At 38.2% G+C, this 14658-nt stretch overlaps 1 protein-coding gene across 3 annotated transcripts in view; it reads left to right on the forward strand.

Moving 5' to 3' along the window:
* Nucleotides 1-14658, forward strand: part of ZFPM2 (zinc finger protein, FOG family member 2) — a 504207-nt gene that overhangs the window by 325704 nt on the left and 163845 nt on the right. The window lies entirely within an intron of this gene.

Genomic DNA, 14658 nt, shown 5'->3' on the forward strand with positions numbered 1-14658 from the left:
CTTTTTAAACCAAATAGACCTACCGAGATCAAAGATGTATTTGCACATTGAACCTAGAAACCATAAAAGCATACAAGGGAACAAGCAAATAAGCACCCCTATCAATATATTAACATATAAAACACTAATCATAACATCAAAGACTCTTAAAAACTTGCTAGAAACAATTACAACTTGTTCCTATAATCATTACAATTTGTACACTTATAAGAGGATTGCCTCTAAACTACCATAAACCTTTGAAAGTTGAAACACCGGAAAGAGGGAATTTGCAAGCTAAAAAAAAAACCAATCTGCACACCAGGATCTGATTATAGTTTTTTCCTTCTATAATTGCTTGTCCCCATACCCACTAATTTTCTAACCTGAAATACCTGTGGTATGCTGGTGGGAGCGTTCAGCTAAAAGGGATGTGAGATTTTCCCAGGATATGCCAATATAATCTATCAAAGTGGAAAGTATAGGGAATCAGTTTACCAGTGCCGACATTCAGAATACAAAAGAAATACAAAATTCCTGCCTTGGAATGCAGGACCACTTGTTGGGGACAGATTTCTGTTGTATGATATTTTATCTTCATTGTACCAATATAGTACGGAGGGAAACATGGCAATAGCTGGTCCTCATTTATGATTCAAATTCATTGCACTTTTAAATCAGCTATTCTTTTAGTAGAGATGATTGTTACATATTTTCAGTATCCCTGATCCAAATTGCTTGGGACCAGAGTGTTTCAGATTTCAGATTTTTTTTCAGATTGGAATATTTGCATGTACATAATGAGATATCTTGGAAATGAGACCCAAGTCTAAACATGAAAGTCATTTATGTTTCATAAACACAAAATACACATAACCTAATGGTAATTCTATACAATATTTTATAATTTTGTGCATGAGACTAAGTTTTGACTGTCACCCATTGCGTGAGGTCAATTGTGGAATTTTTCACTTGTAGCATCATATGGTGATCAAAAGGTTTTGGATTTTGGAACAATCTGAAAGATTTTGGATATTCTGATTAGGGATGCCGAACCTGTATAACAGAATTGGAATTCTGTATTTAGTGGGGTATGCTAACTTGAGCAAACTTATGTGTTTATGGTTGGCTATACCTTATATCTTTTTTCAATAAACAACTTAGAGTAATTAATAGAAGCTTATTAATTGTTCATTAATTAACTGGTAAAGCATGTATTGAGTCCAACTATGTGCTAACCTTGTACGTTGATGATAGTAGCCACCATTTATTGGGCACACCTTGAATTATCTTCTTGATGCTCCCACGCCAAATTGTATGTGCTTCTCTCATTGCTCTCTATTACCTTATTTCATGATCATGAGTATACAGTTTATGTGTCCAAAAAAGGAGTAAGTAAAAAAGTTAGTTATGATTGCCTGCCTCTTCAATCTACTCTATATTTACTGAGGACACAGATTGTGTCTTAGTCACCTTTCTATTCCTGGTCTGGCATGCTACCTGTACAAGAAAAGCACTAAGTACATATTGATTGGTTGACCAGATAAACAAATGATGAATTGTTGCCAGACACTGAAATAGACATTTCACATACTATGATGATGAACTGTATGAATTGCTGCTATTCAATAATGTTTTAACCTGTAAAGGGTAATTTGGCATTGTTCAACTTACAAGAACAATTGGTTTTGCAGTTCAAATGCCAGAACTGTAATAACTACTGTGTATGCTTTTTAAAGCTTAATCCTTATTTAATAGCTCCTATGAGATAATCAACGTACTACCCCATTTTACAAAGGTAGATAAAAGACTTAAGTAGGGTAAATAGTTTGTCATGGTCACATGGCTAACAAGTGATTGAGTGGGATTCAAGCATACATTTGTCCAACTTAGGGTTGAAGTGATGCGTACTAGAATATGTTCTGTCTGCTTTAAGCTTCAAAACAACTCAATGAAATAGATAGTATTTTCTCATTTTGCACCTATGACTTAGAGAGGTGGCATGATTGCCTGTGATCATAGAGAGCTAACAATAGAGCTAAATTCAATCTACGTCTTGACAGCTCCAAATTCTGTACTCCTTGAACTACATGACTCTGCCTTTCCCTTTACCACTGTTAGATGATGAGTAACAACCAAAACCACTCGGGCTTTTATCCCTAGAAATCACAAAATATATATATTAAAGTGTGGCATTTCCCAAAACGCATTTCATAGAACCATAAGATTAAAGAAAAAAGCCCCATGACCAAATATCATTTATCGTAGCCCTCTTGAAAACTCACAGTGGATGCTGATATTAATGATCTAGAATTATGCAGTAAAAAACAAAAACAAAAAGCCCTGATCATTTGCATTTCAACATATATATTTTTGTTTCTCTACTTTGCTGCAGACTTTTCTTTGATCTTCTACCTGGGGTTCAGAGGACTGAAACTAATTTCTAGTATTTAGAGTGCCTTTAGAGGGAGGAGACAGCTCACGCAGAGCATGTCCCAAAGTTGCATCAATACCTTAATATTCTGGGATTTCACTAGGGATTGATTGGATCATGGAAAATATGACCCCGGGAGGCGCTCCTACTGGTATCCAAACACGCTGGACTGTGGAGTCGTCTGTCTCCACAGTCTGTATGTATGATAACACTCCTCAAAGCAAAAGCTTTTTGAAGATGGAAGGGTTAACAAATGTTAACTTGAACCTCTACAATGTTTGTGGCATTTTCATAATGCCTACATTGTTTATTAATTGGGCCTCTTTTGTTTTCAAGCAATAGAAATCTAACTGAAATTAGATTCTGCCAAAAAATTGTGTGTATGTGTGTGTGTGTGTGTGTGTGTGTGTGTGTGTGTGTTTTGGGGTAGGTGGGTTCATCTGCTCATATCACTGAGAGTCCAGGGATATTCTGGATGTCAGGAACTGCTTGATTCAGTTGCTCAAACTTTGTTCCCAGACTCTCTCTCTCTATCATGTGGCTCTTCTTTCTTGTGTGGGCATCATTTTCAGATAACTAGTGGCAACTCCAGACTTATTCCACCAGCATAGCAACTTCGGTGAAAAGAGAGCTTTTCTGGGTTTTGTGATTAGAGCACATCACATACCATTCCCTGAACCAATTAATCACTATGACTCTCCTAGGCAGACCATAGTCAGCCTGGGACCTAAAAATAAAATTAACCCCACATGAGCCACTGAAATGGAGGAGAGATAGTTCCCTAAATAAAACCAAGGATATGCTGCCACAAAAGAGTGGTTGCTTCTTGGGCCAACATCCATGCTCCCATGTGTCACATATTATTCCTAAAGTGTAAAAAGCTCTTATGGACGATGAAAATTAAATTCCTGATGCCACAATTGTATTTATTTGTTTTTTTCCTAAGAACCTAAACTACTTATAAACTCAATGCCAAATCATTATTATAGGACCTGGCTGAGAACCTATCAGTATCTATTTACAAATAGAAGATAAATTGCAGTGTGACATTTTGCAAAAATGCCATGACTGAGATTTTTGATAGTGTTTTCTTATGGTGTGAAAATAGGCCCATTTAATGTTTAACTATTACCATCTAGGAGGCATACTTGCTTCCCAAAGTATTCCTAAATGTAGGCTAGTTAACAAAATTAAATATGACTACAAAGTTTTCATTGTCAGCGTGTCCATCACATTATTATAAAATAAAATTGTGTTATATCACTCAGTGCTATTTGACAGGCTGCCGTCATCTTGTTCTAGAAAAAATTTTAAAAGTATAGTGGTTGGCATTAACATTCGAATCTGATGTGCGTTGTTCCTGCCTCACCTACCCCTTGTCATTCCAGAAAGTAATTAGGTCATCCAGACATTGATGGACCAGACCTGTTGGGTCGTCTGTTTTTTGCCATTATTCTCAACAGACTCCAGATAATTCTAATTTACTTATCTCAGTGGAAAAATACTAAAAAGCATAATGCTGAAGTTAAAAGGAGCTCTGCTGGAGAGGAGGGTGAGCAAAGGCCTGCCCACTTACTCTTAAAATCCACTGTCTGTTGAGCACTGATGATCTACTTCTTTACCTTACCTTATTATATGCTATCTACTGTTTGCAAAGAATGGTGACCTTTTCATATGAAAAACAAATAGTATATTTAGAATTTTATGTGTTGAGGGTATTTAAAATTACACCTTTACCATCTTTCATGTGGGTTTAATCACTCAGCTTCAAATCAGGGATAATTACATTATTTAGTTCTTCAATTTTCTTGTAGTTGTTATTTCAAAGTAGCCACATTCTCTGGGTCTCCAGCTTAAGAGAATAAACACTGTCAATCAAGAGAGTGAAAAAGTATCTGCTAACCCTCACTCTCACCTCAACCACAGAATATTTCTGTATATGCAAAGCCACAATATTATTGTAAAAATCTGTATTTCATATGTAACCTTAGACAAATCACTTGCCCACTCTAATCTTGATTTTCTCAACTGTGAAAATGGAATAGCAATGGCTACCATGCGGGATTTTTGTGAAGCACCCATTTACATGATTGCAGAGGTTATGATCGATATTATGTTGCTGATTATCGTACAAGCAGTCCTTGTGGTCATAAGTCAGTACACACTAAGAGAAAATGAAGCCAGGCCTCCATGTTGGTATCAAGCATATAGTGATATCGTATTTATAGCGAAGCCTTCTACAAGTCTCATTCAGTCACTTTGAACCCACAGAATATTTGCAGAGATCTGTATCACAGAATCAGAGACTAGAAGCCTGTATGGGAGCATATCATTGGATGTTTTTCTTGGGCACGTGATACTTTTATTTTAGTGAAAGTCTTATATACAGTGCTAGTATAAAGATGAAAATGATGATATTATTACTACTAATAATAGCAATTACCATTTATTAATCTTTGTTCTATTCCAGACACTGTTCTAATCACTTTACATAAATTTTCTTGCTTACAATACAACAGATTCATGATATCTAAACAGTGCTTCTCCCATTTTGCAGATGAATAAATTTAGGTTTCGATGGGTTAAGTAAGTTCAAATGATGAAGTTGGGATTCAGTATTGAGCTTGTTGACTTCAATTCCCAATTGTACAATCAACAAAATTTTGGAAGATGCCATTTACTAAGCCAAGGTTACAGGTTATTGCCTTTCTTTCCAAATTTGCATACATGTTTATTAGCAAATTCTTTTCCGCATTCTTTGGCTTGATTTTAAAGAGATTATTCAAAAACTAAAACAGCAGTGGCAGCAACAGTTTATGCTAATTTCTTTGTTGTTTCTAAGACCACAGCAATTTCAAATCATGTAGACGACTACACAGCAATTTCAAAATCATGCTATGACAGTCTTTAAAGTTCTGATTTTGCAGATTCACACGAATTTAAACATGCAATTAGTCAATTTAAACGTGTTTGAATGTCTTTTATGTCCAAGAGCCTATACTAGTCACCACTGAAATAATGACAGAAATTCTAGTATGATTTAGCTTGGGTGAATAACTTTCTGCACACTCTCTAAATTAAGTTTTCAAAACAAATGTCTTTCATTACAAAGACTCTTGTAAAAGTCTGGACCATGCTCCACCTTAAAATAGATGATCTGTTGCATGTTACTAGAATTTTCAAGCAATAGCTTTGTCTAATGTGGCAGCCAATTTTCAAAGTATCCTAAAAGTTAATGTTTAACTTTACCTAGAGGGCATAATGTCGTATAAATAACAAACTAATTTAAAAGGAAAAATTTGTGTTTGTATTTTATGCATTTATTTAACTATTCAGTAATTCACAGAAAATGTATAACCATTGTCTAATTTTACAGTATTTTTGAAAGAGGGTGAGTGCCCGAACTAAATATTTAGCAGTGGGAATTATAAAATCATAAGGCGATTAAGTTAGCTAGTCACAGAATTCCAATATTGCTTTTTAAATGACTTCAGGATATAGGAGGTACTAAGGTTATTATCTGTTATCAGGAATACAGTGGAATTGTACAACTGGATAATAACCAAACAAACTGACACAATGTAAAATTACATTATCAGTGTGTTAAAACAAAATTGCGCCCTAAAGGAGTCCACATGCCAGCTCAGAGCTGCAGTGTAATTATGCTTAACTCTGATAATTAAAATACAACGGAGATCAACAGAATCATTTTCATTAAGAAAATTATTAATGATGGTGGTATAACAGTAATTGATTGCAGAGCACCACAGGATAATGCGATGCCAAAAACCCATGTTTCGTGAACATCTGAGGCTTTTTCTGGTTACGTTCTGTTAATATTTTGAGGAGTGAGCAATTTATTATTCCTTTCCTAGGAATCTGTGATTGTAAAAATGGCTGCTTTAAAAAAAGAACACACACACAGTTTTGATTCAAATTGTCATTTCTAAGGGGTTCTTAAGGTCAAGACAAGTGACCCCACTATTGACTGTGTTATTTACCATAGAGCTGTCTGTTGCAAATTGCAGAATGACAGCAACTTCAGCAAATAGTGAGCTTTGTGTCATTTCCATTTCTTACTATGCATTTACTGTTTTTACTGTTATGTTAGTGATTTATTGATGTTATTTCAATCTGGGTCTGGGTGTACTGAATAGTTTATTGTCTTTAGTTATTACTACTATATGCTATATGATGTGAAAAATACATTTGTTTTTATATCAGCATCACTGTGAGTTTCCTTAATGAAATGTTGGTAAATAGCCCTGCACAATAATACCACTAATTACCTTAGTTGATTAGATGTGCTATCTTATTTTGGAGAAAAAAAATATCCTAAGCTACCCTGGATCCATGCATGAATGAAGCTTCTGTCTCTTAGGGGTAGAAACCCAGTTGGAATGCTGGCACATGATAAGAACTAAGAATATATCAGTTTTATAAGTATAAAAATGAGAAATGAAGAATGGGGTCTTTGGAGAAGTGGCTCACTATCATTCAAGGATGTTAGCTTGTCATTCAAAGGGATGCTAATCTTGAAAGCTACCCCCAAAAGTATCTTTGTCGTTGAAATGAGGGACAACTCTTTAGGGTAGATTTTTTTCAGGGTAACATACTGAGAATAGTTTTTAAAACACTGTATTATGTAGAAAAAAAGTATTATAAGATAAATCTAGGTGAAAAAAGGCAGAATATGTGGTTTTGTGCCTAACATGATTATACTTAAAAAGTGTATGCACAGGAAAACATACTGGAAAGAAACAGTGTGAAATTATAAAGATATTTCTGTTAAAGTGGCAAGACTTAGGGAGATTTTTGGTATCCTTTTTCATAATTTTCTTCACTTTGATTATTTTACTTATATAATTTCAGAAAATATTTGCATTTGAAAATCATTCTTTGTCTTAACTACATTCTTACTCTTCTTTTTACACAATCCAACTAAAACAAAGAAATCTTTGCATTATCCACAAAGTGTCCTTCATCCACAGAATTTAAATTATTTCCTAGTGATATAATTACTTTTCTTTAGTAACTCTGTGAAATTCCTGCCACTTTGTTTTTCATAAGATAATTTTCCAAATAAAAGACACATAACTGAGCACATACTCTGCCCACGATATGGCCCAGGTGTCATGAGGAGTACAAAAGAATATGAGACACCCCCAGCTTAAGAAGCTTATTGAAAGAGCTTACTTGATGAAAGATGTATAATAATGAATTCAGTCTCATACTGTCAAGAAATGTTCACAGAGATGTGGAATTTTGGTTGGCTATTGAACATTGAGTATCAATTTAAGTAATGGGGTGAAGGCTTTTAAGGAGGTTAAAATGTGTGCCTAAAAGCTCCTAGGTTAAGATGAACACAATGTGTTCATGAGTGTATCTGTTCAGTTCAGTTAGAGCAGAGAATTTACAAATGTAACCATTGAGGGGCAAGCCTCCAAAAATTCCTGAGAGCCATGTTGTGGATACGCTTGAATGCTCGTTCTGAAAACCTTAGCACAGAAGCATTGGAGAGTTGCTGGCATTTTTAGGGCACACATGATGAAATTAAGATTTTAGTAAGATTATTGTGTCAAAAGTTAAGCACAGGTCCATTCACTAACAAAACCAAGCCTTACGTATCATGGAAATAATGGTGTTCCACACCTCTAGAAAATATTAGTAGTAAACCATCTGCCTTACTTTACTCGTTACCAGACTTCAGCAATTTTTCAACACCAAATGAACCTGCAATCCACACACTTCACCACCATCATTTTCCTATCAGCCCCTCCTGTGCTTTCTTCCAGGTTACCTGATGTGGATTCCATGGGTCTGTCATTCTAATCACTTTCTTAGAGTGCCTTACCCTTCTCTCTCTTTTTGGTCTTTACTGGCCTGGTAATTCCTCATTCTGGTTAATCCAGCTCTCCACTTTCTCCTGGCCCCATCCAAGCATCTGAGATTAGGTAAATTAGTATTTGTAAAGTGCCTAGAATAGTGTCTGGTCCACAATGAGTACTATATAAATGTACGGTAAAAATAAAACAAAAGAATTACCAATACCAGCAACAACAGAAAACCAATACTGATCAGTTTTATGTTACTTTTGATACTTTTGACCACAAGGAGATGTGAGCCCTCCGTGTATGTGGTCTGACAATCAAAACTTGTTGTCCTAATCAATCTTGAAGTTACTATTTCAGACTTCTGACTCCCCAAATGTTTAACATCCTCTGTTAAATAATGTTTTTACTTCTTGTTTCCCAAAGAAAATGAGAAAGTGGTAGCACACGTAATACTCCAAGGACCACAATTGGACTGATTACAAGGATTGATATATAATGCAGAGCCAAATCTGGCCCATGACCTGTTTTTGTAAATAAAGTTTTATTGGAACACAGCCACAGCAATTTGTTTATACATTGTCTACGGCTACTTTCATGTTGTAACATCAGAGTTGAGTGGTTGGAACAGAGACAATCTAGTTTGTAAAACCTAAAATATTATGTGTTCTTTATAGAAAAACTTGCCACTCCTAAACTAAACCTACAAACGTATTATCTTGGCATTATATGATCTGCTCCTGGATGCCTCTGTGGCTTCTCTTTCCATTACTTTTTAGCTACTTTGTTCCAGTTGCATGGGCTCCTTGCTTTTGCTTAAAAATACAAGGAATGACACTACCTCAGGGCCTTTGCACTGTATGCTGACTCTGCATTGCTCTATACCTCTGTTTTTTTTAAAAAACAACAACAACAACAAAGAACAGGGTTTCGCCGTGTTGGCCAGGCTGGTCTCAAACTCCTGGTCTCGACCTCCCAAAGTGCTGGGATTACAGGCATGAGCCACCACACCCGGCTGTCTATGACCTCTTTCTGAACTCCTCCTAGATGTTGCCTCCCATATTGTCTGTCTAAACGGTCTGCCTAACTACCCTGTCTAAAATACTCTCTCTCCCTCTCTCTTTCTGTTTCTCTCTCTCTCTCCCTCGCTCCCCATACCCCCATCACTACCATTTCTCTCTTTCTCTCCCTGTTTCTCTCTTTCTTCTCTATATCCATCAGTTCAGGAAACTATAACAAAATACCATAAACTTGGTGACTTAAACAATAAATATTTATTTCTCATGGTTCTGGAGACTGGGAAGTCCAAGATCAGGGTGCTGGCAACTTCACACCTGGTGAGAGCTCTCTTCTGGGTTTGTGGATGGGCATCTTCTTGCTACATAGTCACAAAGTAGAGTGGGAGCTAAGGAGATCTTTCTTGCTTTTCTTCTCATATGTACACTCATCCCACCATGAGAGCTCCACCCTCATGACCTAATTGCCTCACAAAAACCTTACCTCCTAATGCCATCACATTTGGGGTTAGAGTTCCAACATATACATTTTGGGGAGACATAAACATTCAGTTGATAACCTCCTCTGTATCAGTTATCTTTATTTTTGATATTTTATTATTGACTAAATAATTTTATTATTTATTTATTTGACACGGAGCCTTGCTCTGTCGCCCAGGCTGGAGTGCAGTGGCACCATCTCGGCTCACTGCAAGCTCTGCCTCCCACCTTCACACCATTCTCCTGCCTCAGCCTCCCGAGTAGCTGGGACTACAGGCGCCCACCACCACTCCTGGCTAATTTTTGCAGTTTTTAGTAGAGACGAGGTTTCACATGTTAACCAGGATGGTCTCGATCTCCTGACCTTGTGATCCACCCGCCTCGGCCTCCCAAAGTGCTGGGATTACAGGCATGAGCCACCGCACCTGGCCAAGAATTTTAGTGTCAGTTTTTTACCCCTAGAATGGGAGTTCTATAAGGACAGGAATTTTTTTTTTCTGTTTTTTAAACAGTGCATGACATATAGTAGCTGCTGAATGAATATTTTTGAATAAACAAATGGATAAACCAATAGGATGCAGTTTTTTCTGTAACATAGAAAGCTATGATGTCTATTTAATAATAGTCTTACAATATTCTTCTTGACTTTCTTTGACTTTCTGCAGTACCCTAAAACTTTATTATTTAACTTTGCTCCTATCACATTTATAATTTACAAGAGGTCTTTCTTGTTCTCTGACTATTCTTTTGTTCATCATCTCACTCTTTTTATGTGAATATTCATTCTTTTATCTCTGAAGATAGAAATTGGAGGACATTTGGGAAGGTGTGTGTCCTGTGCATTGTTTCTTTTCTCTTGCCTATTCTGTTCCCTGTATTTAATATTGAAAGTTTCCTCAAATGGCTTGAGATATAATGATGTCTGCTTTTTATTTTAAGAGCAGACCACTGTCAACTGAAGAATGACAAGGTTCTTAAATTTAGAAAGGAGAAGTTTATTTCTAATAAAGCGTTGCAGCATGGATGGTGACCGTTCTGACAGGCTGGGAAGCATAGCCTACAGCCAGAAGCCAAAAACAGACACTTTGAGGGTGGGAAGAATAAGACAGGGATTTATGCTGATCGAGGTGGTGAAATATACATAAGCTATAGGAGGAATATTTATAAAAGAAGAAATGGCCAGGCATGGTGGCTTATGCCTGTAATCCCAGCACTTTGGTAGGCTGAGGCTGGCAGATCATGAGGTCAAGAGATGGAGACCATCCTGGCCAACATGACAAAACCCCATCTGTAGTAAAAATAAAAAAATTAACTGGGCTTGGTGGCGCACACCTGTAGTCCCAGCTACTCGGGGGCTGAGGCAGGAGAATTGCTCGAACCCAGGAGGCGGAGGTTGCAGTGAGCCGAGATCACGCCCCTGTACTCCAGCCTGGCAACAGAGTGGGATTCCATCTCAAATAAAAAAAAAGAAAGAAAGAAAGGAGAAACATGCATATGCACAAATGAGCTTCATGCTTCTCTATGGGACCCTTGTTCAGAAAAAAATGGTGGCATTAGCATGATCCAAGGGTGGGGTTTTCGGCTCTTTGGTGTTGAAAGGTGAAACAGAGGACATGAAAACCCTCACTGCACATCCTCCACAGACTGGCCAGAACCACTCTGTGGTTAGCGGTCTCTCATCAGGAAGGAATGCTGTTCAGTTGTTTTGTCAAAACTGCAAAAGGGAGGGGCAGTGTCAGGTGGTTTGTTGGTATCAGGGGTGAAGTGGGTCCTTCTGTTTAACCCTTAGGGAAGAAAGTGTAATGACAATTAGCAATGGGGGGTATGATGAGACATATCTGACCTCCTATCCTGTTATACTCAGGAACTCAGTTATGAAGATTTCTACAGGGTCCCCTTGGCTAAGAGGAGGTCTGCTCAATCTGCTGGCAGACTTAGGATTTCATTTTTTTACTTCTCAATACTAAAGGCTGCATGGAAAGGCAGCATGAGTAGGCAGGGCTTATCAACTGGAGGATTTTGCATAGAATCATAGGCTGATGAAAATCCAGCCATGGTAATGAGGTCCCCAAATAACTGTGTATTTAATACTTTGATCTCAGCATGCTTAAATTCTCCCGAGAATAACAGTCTCCCGAGATTTATGAACCTTGCAGCCAGCGTTTTGAAGGAGAGTGGGACCTGGTGGTGCGTTGGGGAAGTCCTGTCTCATTGTTGAGATTGTAAATGATCGCTTATTCTTCTAATTCAGATGTCACATTAGCACCTGCCTTTGCTGAGCCTGTGCCCCTGGATCTAAAGCCTCTATATGCCAGTTTTCCAAAGATTAAACCTCCATCTCCTAACAGAGTGGAAAGGGGATGTAACCTAGCTCTGTAGGAAATGGCTGGGTCTGGAAGGTAACAGCTTCGTCCTTAGAATGCCTTTCCAAGTTTTAGCTCTGCTGCTCATCCTCCCTCTCAAGGTAACAGGTACCTTTACTTCCTGATCTGTTTTGGGATTCTGCAGATGAAATCTGCCTGTTTCTTGTTGGCCTGCGGCTCTTCAAGTACTTGGATTTCAGCTTTCTGTGCTATGCTGTGTCATTTATCACTCCATCAATTTTCTAGCTTCCAATATTTTGTTGACTTCTATTGTATACTCTGCCCTGTCTCTTTGCCCTTATCACCTTCTTTTCTTCTTTACTGTCATTTTAGTAAAAGGGAGTAGAAATAAATGCATGCAATCAATTCACCACTGAAGTGCAATCATTCACTTCCTTAGTAGGAAGCCCTCTCTGCTCTTTTCTTATGCAAGCTTCTGCAAAGTTTTCTGCCCTCATTCCTTGGACTTATTCAATTCCAGCATCTTCTTTCTTGTTCAGTTTTTGTCTTCAAAACTCCACTGAAGTGACTCTTACAGGTCTCCTGTAGTCTACTTGTTGCCAAGTTTTCATTATATTGGGCTTGATCTAGTCATCCTTTTCCATTCCATACAAGTCTCTCCATATGTATAACTGTCCATCCACTATATGTTGTCATTCTTTAGTTTTTTTCTCCTCATTTATGTATTTTCCCTTGGCTACCTCATTTACATTTTTTAACTACCCAATGCCTGAGAGCCTCATCTGTCACTCCTCTTTCCCAGAAACTCTATGCTTCAATCATACTCAATTGTTTAAAATTTCTCCACAAAAATTAGCTGGGTGTGGTGGCAGGCACCTGTAATCCCAGCTACTTAGGAGGCTGAGGCAGGAGATTTGCTTGAACCTGGAAGTTGGAGGTTGCGGTGAGCTAAAATTGCACCACTGCATTCCAGCCTGGGTGACAGAGTGAGACTCCATCTCAAAAAAAAAAAAAAAAAAAAAAAAAAAAAATCCCTTGCTTGCTTTTAACTACCTTTGTACATCATATTTCCTTTGCCTGATAACCTCACCATCTTTATCATTTTTAACAGGTACCATTAAAGATTTAGTGTGTATCAGCGCCTCTAAAAGTCCTTCTTTACCCTGTCCCCATAAGAAGAAAGATCCAGCCCAGGCTAGATATTGTACCAAGCTGGATGTGAACACCTCAAAGGCAAAAATTCAGTTTTTCACCTCTGTAACTCCACAGCCAGCGCGCAGTATACACCCACTGAATTTTGAATTATTATGTAATGAGATTTATTATGCATCATTCAACAGAATAAACTCTAGGGTTACTTGATTGAGTTTCAGAAATTACTCGTGGAAATCATCTGAAAATCCAGTACCCACAATGGATTCGCCCCATGTCTCAAAAAACGTAACATTCCTTAGTGAGATTTTTAAAATGCTAGAGAATCTGGATGAAGAGGATTCCTTTGAAATGTTGCATATATACATAGCATATATTATCCTGCATCAGTCAGCATGGCAGTGTATACAAGAATTTGAAACAACACCTACATAGATGCAAAAGACGTTGTCAAACCATAGGGTTTGGTTTGAACAACTTGCATAGCAGACATGCCAAGACATTGGCTCGCTATTACTGGGCGATTCTTTTTGGACCCACTTTACTGGTAAATGATTTGTTTTATGCGACCACCAGAGCAGGCACCAGAGAAAAGGCAAGTAGGCAAGGTAAAAAGAAACTTTATTAGCTAGCCAATGTGAAGGAAGAAAGGGCGAGGTTCACCAGTCTCCCACGGTGGAGGCCGAGGAAGTCGCTCTGGCGTTCTCGGGCGAGGTTCCCAGATCCGCATATGAGGAGGGGCTGAGGAAGTTCGCGCCGCGCGTCTGCCTGGAGCAGCTTTTGTGTTTACGGCCTGGGAGTGGGAGGGCAGTAGGTGGGACACGGCGTGTTGGGGGGCGTTCCCTAGGTGCGGCCAGGTAAGTTTCGGTTTCCTCGATTGGACGCCATGTTGCGCCTGCGCAATTGGTCTGTATTTTTCCCCGGCCCGGGCTGCATTTTGCCGCGCGCGCAGGTAAGTTGGTGATGAAGAACCCAGAAATGCGCCATCTTAGTCGTCTTGTCCTCTCCCCTCGTCCAGTAAGTAAATAGTAACCGTGTCTGTTTTCAGCTCTTCACTGGGGGAAAGTCAGTCAGAAACCGCTACTCTTTGCTCTAATACCTGCAATTGGAGGCTTTTCATTTTACCACTGATGTAGAAGTCAAGTCCAATTTTGAAGCCTGTTTTTAAAATTAAAAGGTCACCTGAGATGCCTGACATTCAGTAGTACTTCAGAGAAGATGTATTCTCATGAGGCTGTCTGAGGCCTGTGAAGACTGTCAAACAGCAGTAGGGTCAACCAAATAGTATACCATGGTGTTGCAAGCAAGAGTATTCCAATCAAGGAAATGGATCAGAAATACATATAGTTTAACTGTTTCCACCTATTTATTCATGTATTTCTATCTACCTCCTATTGTAATTCAATGACAGTAAATTAAGCCAGTTTTTCCTTTAGAAATCT

The sequence above is a fragment of the Macaca mulatta genome, chromosome 8 (genome assembly GCF_049350105.2).
Source record: "Macaca mulatta isolate MMU2019108-1 chromosome 8, T2T-MMU8v2.0, whole genome shotgun sequence".
Taxonomy (NCBI): Eukaryota; Metazoa; Chordata; class Mammalia; order Primates; family Cercopithecidae; genus Macaca; species Macaca mulatta.